Raw genomic sequence first — 15,804 nt, forward strand, 5'->3', positions numbered from 1 at the left:
TTCTCTGGCCAAAATCCTGGTGAATTTACATTTTGACGTGACATTAGCCTTATATTTTTCTAGCTTTGCAACTAAATCAATGGCTCCAACAATTGTCCTTCTCCTGACCACTCATTAAGCAATACATAAGGCAGAAATATGGACCTTATAGAGTCTTCAAGTCTTCTGGATGTGCAAGAGGACCTTGCAAATAATACCATCCTTTGAGGGAATAACTGGAAATTTTTACAGCTTAAGTTTCTTTTCTGCATACTCACAGCCTAGTGTCAAGCTCAGCAATGTTGCAGCTGTCATGGAGCTTGACAGAGAAACCCGTAGAAGAGAAAAACCTGATATAAAGAGATTTTGATATGAAAATCTGGTGGACAAAGTTGATGAGCCCTGTTTTGGGGAGAGGAGGAAAGGACAGGACAGGGATAGGGGAGAGATTCTTTTGGAAGTCTTGTTTTGTTTTCCAGTGCAGTCGAGCATAATTTGAGCCATTGTGACTGATTTAAAGATTAAAACTCAACCATGTGAATTTGGAGACCTAAATGGCTCTCTATAACAAGAAAATATATCCTTATGTGTGGAATACATAATGAAGCACAAACTGCTGCAGGAAACTGATTTACCCCTCAGGGAGCTGGAGGAGCTAGGGAAATGATGGTCTAGGCTCTCTACAAGCCACTGCCTAACAAGTGCCCTCACCCGAGAGAGCATGATTTCAACAGAAACATCCAAACACAAGGAAACCACAAGAGCTAAAGTGAGGGTTGTAGTGAGGGAAGAATATGGTTACCTCATGTAGAAAGATCAGAAAAAGTAGTAGAAGAGAAAGATGTCTTTTTCTTTGTGTACACGTCAAATATTACACATGCATGATCAATTTACTTCCTACAATGTACACAAAAAAGACTATGAAAATCTCCCCAAACTAGAGAGAAGGAACTGAAGACCCCAGAGCAGCCAGAGGGCAGTCCTGAAGTGCACTCTTCAGTTTGGTTTTCACTTAAAGAGAACTCTGTTTCGTGCTCTCATACTGCTCTGTGAGTTGTCAACCTAAACAAAGCAAGTGAGGACAGCTGGGAATTTGTTTTTTTCAAAAACGTCCTCTTAGTCCAAACCTAAGATGTTACCCTAAATGGACCTTGATTCCCTGATTGTCCTAGTCAGATTTCCACAACTGGATGACCAGCAGCATCTGTTCAGTTAAGGAGAGGGGTTCAGCCATGGTGCCAACACCCAGGCTCCTTGCTATGGCTCCAGACCCAAAGCTCAGGTGCCAACAGCCAATGTCTCAAGTGGACAGTCATTACCAAAATTGAGAGGTGCCTCTGCACAAGTTATGTTAAAGGCTGTGTTCTGGGATCACTGAGACTGACTGAAAGAGATTATTTCTGGCAAACCACATGACCCAGGGAAGGTGTTCCAGAAACACAATATAACAGGAGTTATTTATTGTGTTTTGCCTCAAATCCCATCTACAGTAGGCATAACGTGTCTGTAGGCATTGATTCAAATGCTTTCCTCTGGCCCACACATAAGTTTGGAGATGCACCATGTTCTTACAGAGGCTGGTTTTCCAGCATGTTCTAACAGTATCACAACATCTGTACCCATGCATTCCAGCAGCTGTTGCCTGACACCTGAACGAGTGCCTCAGAACAAGCTAATCAGCACAGAGAGCTTTTGGGACACTGTTCTTTCACAGGAGAGATCCTCTGTTGCAGAAACAGAACAGCAGGACTACCACACAATCCCTGCTTGCACAGATGGCAAAGGGCACGAGTTAGTGCTTTCTGTGGACACAGCCTGTGTGACAGACTCAACTCAGTTGCAGACCTGCCCAGGAGCAGCAAGAGCAGGGCTGCTTGAGGACAAGGGGTGAGCGAGGAGCTGAGGGTGACCCCAGCACTAACTGTGTCTTCCCTGGTGCATCCCACAGCATCTGAACCCATGGGCAGATCCTAGTGCTGGTCACAGGGTCCGTCCACAGTCCCGGATGCTGCAAAGGGAAAAACCAGGTCCAGAGTCTGATATTTACAGTGAGGTTAGTAACTTCTGCATCTCCCCTGAAATGTAAAAGACACTGCGCAAGCACAAACTAATGGCATTCCCAAAGAGAGAGCCTAAAGGTTAGATGAATTCATTCTAAGAAGTTGAAGATCTCTTTGCAACTTTTCCAAATAAGTTAGCTAATTTTCCCTCCCATCAAAACAATGTAACGTCAGAGGGATGGCATTTTTTAGCTGTTATAGACTAGCCAAGGTCGCATTCCACTCCAAGGCGATTGTCTTCCAATGCATACCATTCCTTGGGATAGATAAATAATGAGTTAATGTTTACAGGGAATACTGTCAACAGAAAATAGTCTAAAAATATCTCATTTCTGTATTGATTTCAATTCATTGGAAAAAAAAGGCAGGGAAAACAATAAACTTCATTTAGATTTTCAAGTATATGGACATTTAAACCAAGAATTATTATCAATATAGTTATGGTAACATCACTGGCATTTTCTTTCAACATCAAGGTGATTTTCCTTTAAAGGGAACTCGCCCACAAAAGCATTATTTTACATTTTAAAAAGTAACAAAAGGTTCCAAAACTACTTCTTTAAAGTGCACTGGAATGCACTTCAGTGCAAGAATTCTTACTTTGTTGTGACTAATGTCACAACCTAAGGCTTTCATTAGTAACAGATGTTGCTTTCATCTCTGAACTACATAGCACCAGTACAAAACAAGGATTGACAAAGGTTGCAGGCTTCCCATAGGAATACATGTACACCCCAGGCAGCCTCTCCCTTCTGTGTGGCTGATCATTAGACCTCACTGCAGTGTTGATCCTCTGCATGCTGACCCACTAGAGTCTGCAGGTTGATCATCAGGGAGGACTTTGTTCCACGGTCTGGTCCAAAGTCGGTCAATCCTGTACATCACGCAACACCTGTATTTTGCAGAACTTGGTCCTCTACATGCACTCCAAATAACATATTGTGCATTCCAATTAGCAAGGGAAACAAGACAAAACCTAGCAATTCACTCTAACATCTGCATGCTTACACTTATCCTTACAATGGCATATTAATTGCTTTTCATGTTCCTGTCTTTTTAAAACTAGAGAGAAAGCTCCCTTCTTCAGAAGAAAAGGGTGTCCTTTTTTCAGGCTGGTTGGTCAGATTATTCAAACAGCTCTCACAGTGTGACTCAGGCCGTGCACTTACCAGGAGACGACTGTTCGGGCTGCGTTTGGAATGCACATTGCAACCCTTGCACTAACCATTGCTCCTGGTATGTGCCCAGCAGCCTCACCATGGAATCACTCCAGGAGGAAATATTTTCTGTATCAGCCATGTTCCCTTTGCTGGGAGCAAACCAAGCCCAACAGCCCAAACTTTGAGTCATTTACTGTTTTGATTTGATCCAAGACTGATGTCTATGAATGTTAATGGACAAGACAGAGAATTTTACCGACATATTTTACGCTATCTTCCCCAAGCCTGAGAGCTAAAAGAAGCAGCCCACTGTGCAAACTTTGCTGTGGAGGGAAACTTTGTAATATAAATTGAAGAAATCTAAAGTGAAAGCCATAAATTAAAAAATTCTCCTTTGAATTTCTTTTCCTCTCTCTTCATTTTTACATAATTGTTCCCATTTTATTTTATTCCTTTATCCACATCTCTCAGTGGCTTCTTTTCTGTGCTGCCTTGACGTCTTTCCATTAATCCAGTTTTCTCTAGGTGTGTCCTGGGTTTTCCCCTGTTGCCCTGCCTTCCTTCTTGCCTATCAGTGGCACTCTGTGTTAGCATAAATCCTGGTGCATGGTATAAACTCGTCCCTCCCCTAAGAGGGGAGGGAGGGACTGGCTGTGTTTGAGACACCCCTCTCCTTCTGAGGAAGGTGCTGTGAAAAGCACAAAACAAACGAAAGGAAAGGAAACATCCAGTACCTTTTCATCTCAGACTGCCTCAGGCACAGGAGGAAAAATGGGTTAATGACAGAAAGGCTTTTAGACTAATCCAAGGCAAAAATGATCGTCCTTTCAAATGCGATTACTAGGAAAGTGATTTGGGAGCCAGTGGGTTGGAGCAGTGTGGAGTAAGCTGTCTCTCTGATGCATATCACAGAGGCCTTCACACTGACTGATTATAATGAATACAGAGTTGACATTAGCAGAGATGAAAAGTTACATGAGCACCGCTGTTGCCTTCAACAGTTCCCTTCGTCCTTGAAAATTTTCTCGGGAAGAAAAGGCATTATTTTGTCTCACCCAGGGAGCAGCGCAGGTAAAAATTTCTCTGGAAGTCAGAGGGATTTCACCCGCCAGAAAGAACATAAAAACGTCTCTGAGTCATATACAACTATTTTTACAGCCCTGTGGAAATGCAAAGGGGGCTTTAAACATGGTTGTGCAGCAAGGCTGGCCCAGTTTCAGTCCTGGTGTGAGCAAAGCTGGCTCTGCCATGCCCAGCAGAGAGGTTGCAGTGGGAACTCACCTCACACTGCTAAGGATGGTGAGAACTTTGAATTTATTAAGGGCTGCCATTTGCTTATTTACTTGTGCATGCTCGCACCTCCCTCAGAGGGGTGGTTATCCAGCACAGGGGGGCTGCTTTCTCCTGGTACTTTTGCAGAAGTAGCCCATCCTGGGGAGGAGCACAGGAGTGATGCCACACATCGCTTCCCCTGGACAGGGCACCCGGCCCGTCCCACCCCTCAACCCCAGCCCCTGGGCAAGGGGAGCAGGGTCTGCCTTTATGCCAGGGAACCACGTACTGTGGGCCCGTGCCTATCAGATATCAGCCAGCCACAATATTTAGATGCAACGCATTGTGCTAGAGAAGTAGAGCCCTTTATAAACACTTTCAAAAGCTTGTGCTTGCCGTGCGATATGGCACCAGCAACAGCAGAACACAACGTCAATTGTGCGGGTGTCTCCAGCTGCGAAAGCAATCTGTTAGAGAAACTTATATAAATAGAAAGTGGTCCTTTTGAGTGCAACAAATATGTTCAATCTCTTGTAATTGGCCACCAGTCTTTGGTTTTTAGCTTTGTACTAGTCAGCACCCACAGTCCTTGTTGCACAATTATTCAGCCTTTGTTCCCGGCACATATGAACTAGAAGTCAATGAGAATTTTATTAGAATAAAAAGAAAGTTTAAAAAAAAGAGTAAGTTGACTCACAGGACCCTACTGTTTTGTCTTACAGCAAGTCTGTGGGGCTGGGCAACAATACCCAAGCAGTCGAGATGGCTAAGTGAGATCAACCAGAGTAACATATGGGATGCGTTACTTTGATAAGGGCTGAGATTTCACAAATGCAGAAATTAAGAATTACCCAAAAGTAAGGCCTGTCTTTCTGTTCAACACACAAGACAGCCTGCAAAGATGACTTGACCAGGGCACAAACATTCTCCAAGCAATTTGTTTCCAGGTGACCTTGCAATTCTCTTTTCAAGTTTGCATCCATCTTTCTCTCTTGTCTAACAAGAAAATAAAAAACCTAAATCAGAAACCAAATATTTAACACAGCATCTGAAAAATATCACAAAAATCTCCTGTGGAGCGCTCACCTGATTGTAAGAGTGCTAGGAAGTAAAGCACTGCAATATTGCATCTACTGACCGTTATATGCTTAAATACACCATCATGCTTGTATCTGTGACTTAAAACAACAATATTCTCCCCTTAGCCTCAAGGCACAAATTCTTAAAGCCCCTGTGCAAGAGTACATGATGACACACATGAGTGGAGGTTCACAGAATCACAGAGTATTCATAGTTGGAAGGGACCTCAGAGATCATCAAGTCCAACCACATACAAAAAAAACAAAATAGAAAAACCCAACCCAAGAAACCCCACACCACACATACACCACACCCACCCACAGACAGACACAAACCAACAATCTCAGGCACTAGATCATGCCCTGAAGTACCATGTCTACACGTTTCTTAAATACCTCCAGGGATGGTGACTCCACCACCTCCCTGGGCAGGCTGTTCCAGTGCCTGACCACTCTCTCAGTAAAGTAATTCTTCCTAATATCTAATCTAATCCTCCCCTGCCGCATTTCCGTTTCCTCTGGTCCTGTCTCTATTCCCTTGGGAGAAGAGGCCAACCCCCACCTCTCTACGACCTCCTTTCAGGTGGTTGTAGAGAGCAACAAGGTCTCCCTCCAGCTTCCTCTTCTCCAAACTAAACATGCCCAGTTCCCTCAGCCTCTCCTCATATGACTTGTTCTCCAGACCCCTCACCAGCTTGGTGGCTCTCCTCTGGACACACTCCAGCAGCTCCGTGTCCTTCCTGCAGTGAGGGGTCCAGAACTGAAAGCAACACTGGAGGTGAGGCCTCACCAGTGCCGAGTACAGAGGCACCATCAGTGCCCTACTCCTGCTGGTAACAGTGTTCCTGATCCAGGCCAGGATACTGTTGGCCTTCTTGACCACCTGGGCACACTGCTGGCTCATGTTAAGCCAGTTGTCCACCAGCACCCCCAGGTCCTTTTCTGCGGGGCAGCTCTCCAGCCACTCCTCCCCAAGCCTGTAGCGCTGCATGGGGTTGTTTTGACTGAAATGTAGGACCCGGCACTTGGCCTTATTAAACCTCATCCCATTGGCCTTGGTCCATTGATCCAACCTGTTCAGATCCCTCTGTAGAGCCTTCCAACCCTCAAGAAGATCAACACTCCCACTTAGTTTGGTGTCATCTGCAAATTTAATGAGGGTGCACTCAATATTAAACAAGACTGGCCCCAAAACCGAGCCCTGAGGGACACCACTGGTGACCGGCCGCCAAGCGAATTTCACCCCATTAATCACAACTCTCTGGGCACAGCCATCTAGCCAGGAAGTTCCCTTAGAAACAAAAGCAAACAGGACTTTTTCTACTCTCTGCTGGACCAGCTCCACCCTTAGCATGCCCCTGAACAGTGCCAGCAGTGGATAGTGCAATTTGTGATCCATCTGTTTGCTTGGAGGTGATTTATCTAGCAGTGGCCATTAATTTAGTAAATGATTTTAAATGGCACTTGCAGAGTAAAGGGAAATTAGTACTTTTCTAGCTCTAACTAAAGAGACTAGGAATTTGTTGGAGTTTTTTGATTGGTCCTAGTGATGTTTCCAATGACATGTTAGAGAGAAACCATGAATCAACCTTTGCTTCCCTTGGGTTTTAGGGTTTGTTTTTTCCAACAAGTTAAATTGTCTCTTACTAGATATGGCATTATATGAGCATAAGAATTCTCTCCTTTTGACTTAAGTTTCACTGATTTACCTTAAAACATCATCAGGTGCAGCAAAGCAAATTATATAAAGCAGAAACTAGAAATACCAGAAACCTTTCAGAAACATGAAGACTGTGGTTTTAGAGAGGGAATGAACTAACCAGCTCAGATAGAATAGCACCCAGCATCAGCCTGCTGCCATCTGTAATGTGAAACATTGGAGTAAAATTTAAACTAAGCCTGCTGAGTGGACAGACACTCATCTTGTGGTTGAGTGAGCTATCTAGGTCATTACCAGCGCTCTTAAACTTGCCTTTTTTCTTTCTCTGACAAATGATATTCCTTGCATGTGGTCTTTTATTGCAAGCCTCTCTTCTTCTGTTCTCTGAAGTCTCTCATGGAGGTTCCAGCCTAGATATGATATCAGCCTTGCTACTCTGGGAAAAGCAAAATAAGTTTTAAAAAGAAGCCAATGAAGTGAAGAGATTGACAGGCGAAAAACACTGGCTTCTTGCTATTTTCTGTATTGTGTCATTAGAAGTCCCATGTCTGCACAACCTATCCTATGCACTTGAGACTTCACTTCCACTTATAAAGGATGTTGTATTTTAATAATTTATCAAAAAGCAGGTAAACAATGGATGTTCTGAAACTTTTTTGGAATTAGAAATCACCCATCTGAGCTGTTTTATCGTGAATGAAGACATTGTTAGATATACTGTAACTTGAAGCTTCTTGGCATGCATGTTCAAAGGTATAAATAATATTAACAGCACCACAGCATACTTACCACCTGACATAGCACACCGTGTCCTTTGGACTGAATTCCACTGATTCCAGTCTCATTCAAATGAGCATAAATGGAGAAAAAGCTTCAGGCTCAATTTTTCCTCATGCTATCCTTATCCTTTTATAGTAATTTCTAAGAACATGCTGTAAATTATTACCTGTCTTTCTACTTTATGACTCACACCTGACTAGCCTTAGATATACGCATTTACTGTTTCTGCCTACAATATATGGTGTATGTGGCTAATCAGGACCCTGGTGTGTTACTGATTTCACCTGAAGATCCTTATTTTTTGGACATTGCAGTTGCAGTTAATATACTACAGAAAAATTGAGCCAGTCTAAGCCTCTGGATTCAAGCAGCAAAACTTCAGGAAAATGTGGGTCTAGGAAAAGCATCGTTCTATTAGTATGCTTAAATGAATTGGTAAATTTTTTTTCAAAAAAAAAAAAAAGGCAAAAAGTTTTGCATTTAATGTTACTGTTTAATTAAAAAAGTCATCTGTACCAGTGTGAAATAGGTTTATATCATGAAAGCTCTCATCAAACAGTTTAGAGTTGAAGGGCTGATACGTGTCCTGTCTTGCTTTGACAGTTACTGCACAGCATAATCCAGTGCTGCCAATCAGATCCGAACAAAGGAAAGAGCAGTTGCCTGACTGTGAATCACTTCTCACCTCAATTAATATAAATATTCAGTTTGCACAAGTAGACTTGACAATTTGAGGCATGCCCAAATTTTCTGTGTAACTAGCACTTAATGACTGATACCCAATACTTGGACCTGGCACTGAGGGTGAAGTCAACGGTTAAACACTTTGTTTTATGGAAGTGACAGGAGGCTCAGCAGAAGGATTCAGTATCTTTTGTAGAAGTTTTGGAAATAACACATAGCTGTAGATGGAATGGGTCCTGTTGGTTTTAACATCTCACAGATGTGTTCCTTGCATTTCTGAAGTGAATTCTCTTTCCTTCAACTCTATCTCATTCGCATTTGCCTCTTGCAAATACTAAAATGAATACATCAGCTCTATGAAATGTTCCCCAGAGCTAAGGGCGCTTAAGCTAGATCTACAGAGTATGTGAGCAAAACCAAATCTGAGTACACAATTGCATGTGTTTGTATCAGCAGGGTCTGATTCTAAAAGTTAAATTTATCCAGCAAAGAGAAGAAACTTACTGCTTAACAGTACATCCAACAAAATGTCTTGTTTCATTTAACATGCTTGCAAATAATCTGCAGTTCAAGAACTAGTCAATTCAGCTGAGAGCCCAGGGACCAGACTAAAAAAACCACACTGACAAAACGCATTCCAAACAAAGTATTTGCCCAACTCTGACTATAGATAATTAGCTCAAATCTGGCAAAGGCTGATCCTAGATACTGAAAGGCACAATTGTTTAACAGCATCTTACTAGACTTTCTAAAATGCTGTGGTGGTCTCATTTGATTTCCTAGACAGAGGACAAGTGTCGGCAGGAAAATTACTCCCAACATTAGCCCTAGTTAGTAACCTCACCTTCTGTCCAGGGTCTTAATCAGCAAAGACACTAAAGTGCCTTGTGATCCTAATTAAAGGGGTTCTTCTCGGCTAGGATTTGTTGACAAGGACATGAAAGAAAGCCTTTAGTTCAGATATCTTAATCTACAAGAGAAATACAGCTTCTGAGTAAAACAGACAGGTACATTTTCCTGAAAGGGAATACATACACAGCTCCAGTGTCTTTAGTTTAAAGTCCACCTTTCGAATCAGTGCTGAGAAATATGAGTAGTCGGATTTCCAGCAGTCCCGAGTACCCACAGTTCTTGCTCCCTTTGTAGAAGGAAATAGTCAGCAAGTCTGGAAATTGGACCACTTAATTATGGATATAAACAAATGTTTGTAGTTGTGTTCAGTTTGATTCCAAAATATAATACTAGGGGGAAACACTAATTCACGCTGGTGTCTGTAACCAAAACAAATGGATATGTATGTATGCAGTTGTGGGACAGAAAGAGACCATTTAGGTGGTAGCCAACATTACAGTAAAGAATTACTTACATTGGGTATTTTGCTTTTGCTTGGCACACACAGATGTAAATGCCTATATGACAACCTGTCACACACCAGCCAATTTTGCCGGCTGCATTTTTGTGGTCACGGCTCTATGCACATACGTTTATCAAGCATTGGTGGTCAGGTATGAACTCCAGGAGTCTTCAGAGCAATGGAAAAACAGTCTTACCGTGACAGAAGAGTTGCACGAGTTTTGCTCAGCTTATTGATTAGCAGGCCATGTGGCAACCCGACCTTCTCTAAGTCTCTAAATACAAATAACATCTGCTAGCAGAAGCAACCTTAATGAAGTTGAGCAGAGGCCAGATAAAGCTGGATATGTAGGAATAAAATGTAGATTTCTGACAATTAACTCAGTTAACCTCTGGAGCAGTACAGAAAGCAATGCAGTGGAATTTTTTTTGCTAGAGAAAGAAACAAAGACTGTATAGAGACAGACTGGACATCTTTCTAATATATGTGTTTAGTCAATCAGAAATTACGGAGCTCAATGAGACACCAACGAAGGGAGGTTCAGTAGTCTGTGCTATGTACAAGGTCCAAGTAAAGGGTCACAACATGCCATCTGGAGTATTGCGGACTTGGGGGATTTTATTGTGATTCTCACAGTACTGAAAGGTTTACATGCAAAGCCAATGCCCAGAGGTAAACAGCTATGTTGCAGTCTCACCTTACTTTATTTCTTTTCTTGTTTGCTTCTTGCCTACACTCTTAGAACCACCAAATTCTAGAGACGGGGAACTGGAAGAAACATCGTCAGGTTGTTTCCACAGGTCAGGGGAGCAGGACTGCCCACAGCCTGCATGATGCATGCCAGATGTTTGCCTGGTCTGTTCCTAAAAGCCTCCTGTAAAGGGGATCTCAGTTTTTCTCAAAAAGCAAGTTCCAGTGCTACACTTCATTTGTAACTCGACTATTTTTCCTAAGACTTAATCAACATTTAAGTGGAGAATTAGCCAATTACTTCATGTCCTACCCTTTGTGGAGAAGGGAAAAACTGATTTCTGCCTTTTTAAAAATATTTTTATGTATTTGCAAAGTGTTATCATCTTCTTTCTGTCTCTACTTCCTAGACTAAACAATCCCAGTTCTCTTAACCTTTCTCAGAGGTTCATGTTTTCTAAACCTCTTATCATCTTGTTGCAGTTATCTTAAACTGCAGCACCCAAAACTGGACACAGTACTTCAACTGAGGCTGCACCAGTGCCAAGTAGAGCAGAATAATTACCTCTCTTGTCTTATTCCCAGCATTCCTGCTAATACATCTCAGAGTGACATTTGTCTTTTCTGCAAGAGCATCACATTGTTGTGAAGAGAGGCTTGAAAATGTGACCCAAGTGCTGGCTGAAGTTTCAGAATCCAAAAGGCACATAAAAAGAAGCAGGAGGGGGGGAAAGGTTACGTTGCAGTCACTCACACAAAATGGGGACCTGGCTCAATATATTCAGATGTCTTGTGTTGGCAGTTCTGACTTAAAATCAATGAACCTCTATAGCAAAGCCCCATTTAATTTGCACCAATCAGTGGGAAACCCCTAATGAATGACAGTTTTTTTTCAGTGAGACATAAATGAGCAAACATTGGAAAAGACACTGAATCACAGAACACACTTGGATCACTTACCTGTGAAATGGTATTAATTCTGTAAAGCATGTGAAGTCCATGAAGCCTTAAAGAGGAAGCCCTGTGCAATGCTGAGTGAGAAACTGGGGGAACCCTTCAAGGCTGGGGGGAGAGGGAGAAATGATGTGCAATTTATACAGCATGCCAGCTAATGCCATACAAATTGAAAAGGTTCTAATGTAACTGTCTTTATGGGGTTACTAGCTGCTTTTAAATCTGTGGCCCCGTTAGCCATGGTTTTCATTAAACTGTGATTTTTAATTTCCCAGGCCAAAGCATCATGGTCAATTACATCAGTCACCTCATGTACTCCTGTAACTGAGTTTAACACATTCTAGCAATGGCTTGTCACCTTAGCAAAATCAGAAAGGTCTGATTTACACAATGTAGGATGTTAAATACAGCCAGGAGGGTAAAGAACCTGCCAGTCATTTATAGATTATTTATAAATATTTCTCTGCATTTGAAGACTTATAAATCCCATGTAACCCACTTTCTTTCAACAATAAATTGTTGACGAGCAGAAAGACCCTCCTCACTCCCCTTCCCAGGACCCTGACAGTCTGGGAAAATTTCTCCTTCAGGCCACTTGCCTATTTAAAGTGTAAGTCTGATTGATTTTACAAGGGAGAAAGAAAGAGTGAGGGTGTCATTGTGTTTCAGAACCTTTATCAGGAGTTTGGCCAGGACTGTCACGGGTAATTTGCTTGTTGGCTTGATGAGAGACCTCACGAGTGTTATGGTACAGGGGCTGTATAGGATGTCTGGTGTGTCTAATGATCCGGAGTCGAGAGAGAGGGTACGTGTTAGGAGGAGAAGCAAGAAGACATGATATAATTGCTCCAACAGCAATCCATTCCCTTTCAGGGGAGGTCAAAAGGAAGAACCTACACCTGCACATCCCTCTTTCTGAGGTGGGAGAGCTGCTGTTCACACCAAAGTGTTGGTATTAAAGTAACATCTCAAGGCAGTGCAGCTGAGCCTTACTTGGTGGCTCCCACTTACTGACCCAGGTGAGTGAGTGGGAGCCACCAAGTAAGGTTGGAGGTGTCTTCTACCCATGCAGAGGCACATTGTCCTAATAAATGAGAAGTCTCATATTGGCCACCAATATATTTATTGGTGGCTTTTTGTCAAAAAACATGTGTATGCTCATCACTTTATGGTCAGAACATGGGAACAGGAATTGAAATGGAAACCCTGATAAGTGACTGACATAAACTTTCTGTCTTGTTCTCTTTTGGCTCTGGAGTACGAAACATCTGAGCTGGGGGAACATAAGGCAGGTCCTTGGGGCATGTTAGTAATTTTACTACAGCTGAGGAAACAAGCGGGAGGATGGAACTGTCTTAAATGAATTCATTTCTTTCACATGGAAATTTTATGGGGGTTAAAGATTCAGGCTTCAACTTTCCCAGCTATGCAGTAATAACAAGGTGGGGAAAAGACTTCCTCTCTTCCCCTGTCTTTTTTCTTTTTTTTTCTTCTGTACTAATAAAAAGTCCTTTCTTGCTCTTCTTAGGCATCTTTACCTTATGTATAATAGTATTGTTTCAAACTAGACATACATTCAGCAAAATCTTTATGAGTCATCACTTGCCTACCCTCTACCTCACCCTGTAAAGAACTGTAATCTTAGAAGAAATTCACTGTATGTTCAAAGATGAAAAAAAGTAGATGATTTTGGATCCAAGTGAATTTGTGCCAGGTGAACTGAATTTTAGAACAAAGTCTGGGTGATTTTCTGAAGCATGTTTTTCTGTGGCAGTGATGAATTCAATCAGGTCATGTTCTAGCAAACCCGAGAGGCCAGGGCATCGGATGAGGCACGGCACTGCGGTCACCTTTACAGACTAGTTGTTCCCTGCCATGCATTAGGCCCACACCAGATAAATCAGGTGACTTTCACACTCCAAGTAAAAGATCCTCATTGAGTTCTGCCAAAACAACCCTTGAGCTGAGCAGAGACTTGCTGGGGTCAGACATGCTGGTGCTGTGTTTGCATGAGTTAAACAGCACCATGGAAGGGGAGAGGATGGCTTCCTCCTCCTGAAAAATGCCCTGGAGAGGCTTCACAAGAATCTTTCATCCTTCCAGATGGACAAAAAGAGAGAGAGGAAAGTGGCAAAACTTCCTTAATGGGCAGACATTCGGCATGGGATTTTTAATTCTTTTTCCATTGACTGAGCCTGCTTTAGGAGACAGAATTTTGAACCTGAACTTCCACTGCTGCAATGCATGCTGCCCAATAGCCAAGAGTCTTTGTTGAATTTGCAACATGATTATTTCTCCATTTAAATTTATATCCTAGATCTAGGATAGTTTCCAAATTGTGAATGGCACTTGCAGGTGGGCCACTGACTGACGGCTAAACAGAAGATGCAGACTGCAGCTGGTACTTCAGGTGAAAAAATAGGAGGATCTGCAAATTATGTTTTGAATTTTGCTCCTTGATGCTACATGGGCATCAAACACTGGGTGATGGGGTGCCAGGCCTCAGTCCAGGGAGCCAGGAAAGGGAAAGGGTGGGAATCAGCTTGTGTGCCTGCTTCCCTCTCAGGCAAATCATCCTCAAACAGGACACCTGAGAAGGAGGTGTCACTAGTTATGATTGAAAATGTTAGCCTTCCTGTTTAGTGCAAATCTGCTTCAAAGGAACACGACTCAGCCCGAGGCCCACAGACCTCTGCTGCCAAATGCCTTCACTGGCAGTGGCCGCCAGCAGCATTATTACCAGCAGTAGCTCTCAGCTCTGTGCCAAGCCACGGACAGTCTAACTGGGGCTTAAATGCCGTTGTTTGGGAATCCCTGACTCGTGGTCCTATTACAGACCTCACAGACCTGCTCTTCTCAATTCTGATCCCATTTTCAATCACTGTGCAGCCATAATGGCATCTTGGGCAGAGTGCCTCCCTTGGAAAAAAACTCAGTCACTTTAATTGAAACCTCATTTTCCCCATCATAACAATAAGCACAATTATATACAGACCAATGACACATATGCATACTATTTTGAGTGCATGCATCCTGCCTATATCCCATCCTGACTTGTTTGCCTTCTCTAGTTCTTTTTGGCTCTCAAGGTCCTGAGTCAGGACTTGTATATAGCACCTCATAAAATTAGGTCCTGCCCTAGGCTTTTGGTGCTGTACCAGCACAAACTTTAGCAGCTGTAAATGCTGAGAGGATTAAGTTGAAGTACTGTTGGATCTTTTAGAGGAGAGTATGTGGTTTTTTAGAAGCAATGGGGTGCACAATACCAATAAATCTGAGATGGTAAGGCAGCACACATGTAAAGGGCTATCTGGGGTGTAAGGCAGGAGAAAGCCTGGTCTGATGCCTACTTGCTGCCATCAACCTGTATGGTAGGAGTGAGTTGTAACAATCTGGGTACTACAAAGTAAAGTTAATTCAAGGGGAGGAAAAGTGAGCACAGACACAGTATGATTCAAAGCAGTCAAGTGAGCTGCTGCATTAACTCTTTTGAACGGAGTTTCCTGGAGGGACCCCTGAGCATTGCCCTCAAGCGCAAGACTTTGAGTTGTTGCCAACTTTATTTGAGGAGGAAGGAGGGCGGGAGGAATGTTTTCTCGAGGGGAAAAAAAACCAACCTCACCCTGTTAAAGCTTTCTGTTGCCAGGGAAGTTCAGGGAAAATTCAGGAAAACTCCTTTTTATGTTCTTTATGATGTTTACTCTGTTGCACAGAGCCAAGACAGAGATGAGAAAGGCTGCAGCATGATGCAGGGCTGCAAAAGCTGTGTGTATTTAATAGGGTGACATAAATGGTGTGTTTCTCTTTGCCCTCTGCCGGAGCGCTGTGAGGAAAATCTGGCCTAAATTGCAAAAGGAGAAGCCATGAGAGTGGCTGCTGGCTCTCGTCAGCCGGCCGTCCCCTGGGCCAAGCCCGCGGCTCCGACGGGAAGTACACAGCGGATGTTTAATGAAAGGGCTGCTGCGGCTTATCTCCGCGTGCAGGGGACTTCTTTGTGAACTCACTTGCTTTGAAAGATATGTGGCCCACTATGCTGGTATTGTTGGCTCTCGCTTTAAGCACAGCCGCATGATTCACATAGGAGCTGTGTGCTACCTCTGCCAAGGAAAGCTTCCCCCTTTCCCTCCCGGGT

Source organism: Calidris pugnax, unplaced genomic scaffold (assembly GCF_001431845.1).
Source record: "Calidris pugnax isolate Ruff unplaced genomic scaffold, ASM143184v1 scaffold273, whole genome shotgun sequence".
NCBI lineage: Eukaryota > Metazoa > Chordata > Aves > Charadriiformes > Scolopacidae > Calidris > Calidris pugnax.